Here is a 6168-nt window from a genome sequence, read left to right on the forward strand (position 1 = left end):
GTAATATTTATGTATTTTAAACTTCAGATAAACATCAAGGGGGGCTGCTGTTATGCAACAGAACACTGAAAGGGCATTACAAGTCATGTTAACACCAATATGGGGGTCCGGAGTGGATCTTGGTGGGGTTACAATATTGCTACTGGGCGTTAGTCTTCAAAATTTACTTTTTAATGTGTAAAAGCTTTCCGATCAACATAACCCTGATAAAAGGCCACATGTGAACAAGATTAGTGAGGGACGCTTCTTTAAAGGGACAGTTTTGCATAGGTGCAGTCACACACAGTATATGTCTGTATACGGACACTGATAAATGTGTCCTAGGAACCATGACAGAGTGAAGAAAGCTTAAAGCGCAGATACTTGGCAAAAGGGTAACTCAAGACTTAGCCTTAGATTATATATAAAAGCAAAAACATACGTATGTATAAAAAACGTGTTTCCCTGGAACTCGTTCTTGCAGCAGTGGCATGTTGACATTATGGTAGTTGTGGATGGGGGTTGTATGAACCTTACAACGATGTTTCGCTAATAGGTGTTTCACCTACTAACCCAATCCTTTGTGACTAACATAATTATACCATGACATGATGTATATTTTGTATCCCATAGCTGAAATATGGATTTCAGCAGGAATCGCTTTGTGTCAAACTGGAAATTGATGGTTCCCTAAAGAACGGCTCACCACAATAATTTTTCCTAAATGTAAGAGTAGTGCAGCAGACACAATACAGTAATGAAAGCACACTGCTACTAAAATAATGCAGGGAAACACCATGGAAAGCCTGAATAAATACAGCATGTCATGATGCAGAAGTAGATATAATACATTGAGATGATAAGCTAAAAATGGAGGGCACAGTCTCAGGCATTGAAAATGTTTCAAACTATGCCACAGCGGTAACAGATCAAGTGAAAATCTAAGTTTGATAAAAACGTGCCTTGTAGATAGATAAACGTCTTTCTACACCTTCCCTGCTTCAGCGTCAGCTTCCTTTGTGTCAACGTCCTGCATTGTCACAGAATTGTAAAAGCGTCTCAGTGGGCAACAGCTGCATATCCTACCAAAGAAAAAAGATTATTATGTAAAACTTGCCATATGAGGGCAATGCGTGTCATTTTTCTATACTGATGTGATAAAAGAAATACCTGGAAATGTTGTCTCTGAATTTGCAGAATATGACACCAAACACCACCAGCGAAAGGATTACTGTGACAAGAACGATCCAGATGTGCTCTGTGAGGACAAATACCAGTTAATAATCTACTAACAGAATTTTTTTTCTACCTCAATTGTCCATTTTATCAATCAAATAACACATTTATCACAAAAAAAGTGTTTTCTTTTAGCTTACTACAATTGCTGCGTTATTTGAATGGAAATCTACACAATAGGAAGCCATGTAGCCTTCTTACACTAATCTATTAAAATCAGAAGCAGGAAACAACATGTGGGAGAAAAACTGCTTCATCTTGTCAATGTGTAGTAATTAATAAATCCACTAACTGACACTGCATTTTATTTCCAAACTCATAAATAAGACGGTGAGGCAGAGTTTCCTAAAGGTGTCACAAGTTTGACCCCCTGCCTGCTCCACTGTAACTGGTTTACTTGTGACAGATGTCTACAGATGTCTTAAAGGACAACTACCTTCTGTCTGTTAGTTATGAATGGAAAGTGCTATGAAGCAAAAGTCCCTGGTGAATAGCAACATCCTCGAGCTTTCTATTTGTGTACAATTCATGTTCTTGCACAAAACAGGAAGTAGAGGAAACATTACTTGAACAATGTCTCATGCTCAGACCACAAAACACAACAGCCACACCGTGGCTTTTTGCTGACTTTAAACAATTTGCTATGTCTGATACAGATCTCTTTAGATAACTGACGATATCATCTAAATCAAGGAAACCATATCTTATATGGTTTCCATATAACCATATCTTATATGGTTTCCTCCATATCTTATATGGTTTCCTCCTTACCTTTGTTGTTCCGAAACATTTGAGCTTTTTGAGTGCAGTTGACTGTAAAAAAAAATAATAAAATAAAGTTAAAAAGAGATACTAGAGATATAGAGAAAGATATTAGAAGACTGGGTCAATGGAAATACACTTTTCACTATAAAATACATGATGAACAACACTCAAAATTACTACTGAAGATACAACTGAATGAGAAAATCTGTTAAATAGGTCACTAGTGAAACAAAACATTATTAATGACAATGGGAATTTATGTAAATTAAAACACCCCTAACAAACATAGTAAAGTGGAACAGTGAGTGTTACTCACTGCGGCAGTAAGCCTCGTATGCTTCCGGCTATAGAGAGGAAAGAAAGGGGCAATGCAGTGAGATTATTATTGACAGACAAGTCACATTTTCAAATTATTATCATAACCTCTATGTCAGGTGTCAAAGTTATCAAAGCTTATCTATAGTGCCATTTTTTTTTTTTTATCCCTATGGGAAATGAAAACCAAGTCTTCAGTCTCCAGACTACGCAATCTTATTTGGACTAAAACAGAGAATCTAGTTCTAGATTTCTTGAATTGGTCAGCGTGTAGTCATTTTGTTCACATGGTAAAAGTGTAGTAATACCTGTGAATCTGGGTGACACTTGAAGACGATCTCATCAATGCATTTTGAGGTGACGAGAACGGTGAGGTTTTGTCTCAACACCTGCTCGGGAGATTTGTCATAGTTGTTTGCAAGCACATAGCCCTAAAGTCAACATAGTGAGGGGAAAAAAAAAATCAGTCCATCACAGGAAGTACATAACAAAAAGCCACAGGCATGTGTCTGTTCCAGAGAGGATACAGTTTAATGATCATCCAAACAAATTAGAATGTATTTAACTACAAATGTACATGTGAGTGATATTTGGTTATTTTTTAGCCGTTAAGTTAGGCCTCTTCACTGCAGGCAGTTTGACATGTCAAAGCATGATACAAAACACCAGAATTGGCCGGTGTGTCTGCGCCATGGCCCTGCTCATGCTTACTGGAACATTTAAATGTAATGGAAACATTAATGTAATGGTTATCTCAGTAATGTTGTTAATTATAACTCAGAGAAGTGAGAAAACACTGATCCAAATTATTCTTGTTTAACTTACACTTGCGTTGGCCCATGTGTACACAGGGGTGGTTGCCGCAGCACCTGAGACAAGCTCACTGTCTGAGATGTTGCAGACTGTTTGGTCAGCGTACTGAGTGACGGTGCAGTTGAGTATCTTTGCACTGCAATATTCAAGGATGCAGCCTGGGGAAAAGACAAATACATCACCAGAGGTAAGATTGGGTTATAAAATTCTCTGACTGCGTGTGCCAGACAGACTGAAATAATATAGTTATCTCAAAGACTATGTCTGCAAATAACTATAAAAGGAGCGATGCTAACATGCACAGAGCGTACAGTGTGTAGGCTGCCGATACTTAGACTATACTATACTAAAAAAGGCAGGATGCAACACCATCAAAGCCATTATTTTCATGATGTGCCAGACGTCTGATTTCTTTACATTTTCATTGAAACATGGCTTTATAATAATTTATGGTATTACACCACTCACACAAAAGAATAAAACAGTATACAGAAATAAACTATGTTTTTTGTTGCATGTTGTACGCTCCATGAATTTCACTAGATCTGTATTGTAAGCCAATGAAATTCTCCAGAAGTCATGTGACCTTTCAAGTGCAGACTAGACAGCAAGATGACGGAAGTCAACGTCATGTTGCCAGACATTGCTCTTCCAGCCTACTGGAAGTCCATGTGTGTGTGCTTTCAAACAACTCCTGATACACGTGGTTAAAATCCCTCATAAACAACACGGACTTTCAAGGAAAACTTAACAGTTTTATCTCACTCATTAAATGATGAAAGTTTTTCAGGCTCATTTAGAATTATATAATGACATAGTTTGACAATACTAAAACAGACCACAAACATAAAAAACTAGATTAAATGCAACACTGTAAATACTCAGTTCTCAACAAACATGTTCCTGCTTGAACATACTCACAGTGAACTTATTGAGTATGGAGTGGTTAAGCATTTCTAAACTTGCCAAGCAGTGCTAAAACAATGTCAGCATGTGAAATGCTGCCTTCTAAATCACATGAAATTTCACATTATTCACCGTGTACAATCGATACAGTGAGTGAAGCAGTTTGCATCGCTAAGCAGATAGGAGATGTTATGATTCACACTGAGCAACTTAAATGTTTAGAAATGTCTGAATCATGAGTTCTGAGTAAGCAGACACTTTGAACATTTAAGTCTTTGCTCACTGCTGTGCAGGTTACAGGATTTACTTTCAATTCATAATTTTAACGATATAATACTCACATAGAAATAAACACCTCTGAGCGATAACCATCTTGCCGGCTGCCAGGCTTTCTCTTCTCTGTTATGCCTGCAGTAGTGAGCGTGAAGTTCATTCAAAAAAAGGCGTCAAGCAAAGCTTACAAACCCTCCCACTGCTCTTCAAAATAAAACCTTATGCAGCCTGAGCGTACTTTTTTTTCTCCCACAAGAAGGGTAAGAGTGTGTTATGGTTAACTCTTATGGTTTGAGTTTTGCAGATGAGCCATTAACTTTTATACAAATATACAAACAACTACCAGTAATGATTGTTCGCATATCAGTTGAGTGCATGATTTTGTATATTTAACATGTATATTAGTAACTCCTGAATTATGAAACATCTGTAAATGCTGTACCTGTGTATTATCTATATTTAATAAATAAAGGAGACTACAGAGACTACTAGATTCAGATCAGAGATGCTGGACTGAACACAGCTTCAGATTGTGTTGTGCAAAGGTTTGAAATAGATTTGTTTTTCTCTAAGGCCTGTCTTATGGCATATTGAGAAATACTGTATTTGTAGGCATCACATAACTGAAAGAAGTGTTCTTCACATGCAAATATATCAAAGGTATGTAGGAAAATTAAAGCGTGGTCTTGTTCTACAGCAGCGTGTTGAGTTAATGAAATGTCTCATGATTATTGAGACATACAGAGCACCTTCAGAGATTATTTTTGGCCATTTAAGATAATGTCTTGATACATTCAACAGTCAATAGCCTGAGTCAAGAAAAAATAAAGTCATTTTTAGGTTCACATGGAGTGTTACTGACATCCTTCAGAGTTTAACACCATTATTTCATCACATCATTCCAGCCTACTAGATGAGTAAAATTGTTAAGATTCCAATAGTGTACTTTACCCTAATACCAGTGTCCTCAATGCTTTGATATCACTCTCTACCATAGTGAACGCTTAAGGTCCATTTACAGCTAATTCTTTGCTTTTATTTTGAAAATACAAAGGAACTATCGCTAAACAGCTGATGCAAATTTAGTTACTCACACACAGTATTACTCACACTGTGTTGTGTTGGAGCGGCATATTTTGTGTGTGCGTGAAAGAAAGGGAGTGAGGGAGAGGGAAAGGGAAAGCGAAACTGAGAGAGAGAGAGAGAGACTGGTTAATCAATATCCATTTTTTGACAACAGCATTTTCTGGCCTCTGTGCTGGAGCGGACACTTCATAATCTGGAAGATATCAAACAACACAAATACAACTGCAATACACACTTCAGATTATGCAGCAGCCACAACGTGTTTACTGTAACTTGATTTAAAGGAAAGAGTTTTACCTTCAGATTAAGATCATTTCCGCTGTGTTGACACTGGCCTGTTTCCTGCTTCAGAGAGTCAAACTCATGATGTGGCAGCAAACCTCTGAGCCTGGCCATCCACTCTTCATCACATCAAGTATTATTAAAGAGCATTTATCATCACTCTGCTATAAATGCTGGCCCTTTTTACTGTACTCTGAATGGAGCACCATTCCATTCATTATATTAAGTTACTCATCACATTAACATGACTCAAGACACAGAATGAGGATTGACCAGCCGACCTTCCTTTAGTCCTTTCTTTCTTTTATGCAGTCGTCACAACAGCTTCTCTTTCTGCCAATACTGCTCCTTTCACAGCTTCCGCTTACATTATTACCAGTAGTTTGTTCACTTTGTACTGATACCTGGATCATTGACTCCTACACTAACATCATTTAACAAGTATTCCACAACAACAACAAAAACTGCCACGAGTATTGTTACTACTACCAGGCAAGCACATACCGTATATTA

The 6168-nt window shown here is 37.5% G+C and overlaps 1 long non-coding RNA gene across 1 annotated transcript; it reads right to left on the bottom strand.

Moving 5' to 3' along the window:
* Window positions 1–6: 6 nt before the first annotated feature.
* LOC121964353 lies at window positions 7–3654 on the bottom strand. Its single transcript, XR_006107345.1, has 6 exons — window positions 3121–3654; window positions 2604–2726; window positions 2297–2324; window positions 1987–2028; window positions 1150–1237; window positions 7–1061 (listed from the first exon to the last, which is right to left on the bottom strand). It is a non-coding gene; the product is annotated as an uncharacterized LOC121964353 (long non-coding RNA).
* Between the last annotated feature and the right edge of the window lie 2514 nt (window positions 3655–6168).

The sequence above is a fragment of the Plectropomus leopardus genome, unplaced genomic scaffold (assembly GCF_008729295.1).
Source record: "Plectropomus leopardus isolate mb unplaced genomic scaffold, YSFRI_Pleo_2.0 unplaced_scaffold15340, whole genome shotgun sequence".
NCBI classification, from domain to species: domain Eukaryota; kingdom Metazoa; phylum Chordata; class Actinopteri; order Perciformes; family Serranidae; genus Plectropomus; species Plectropomus leopardus.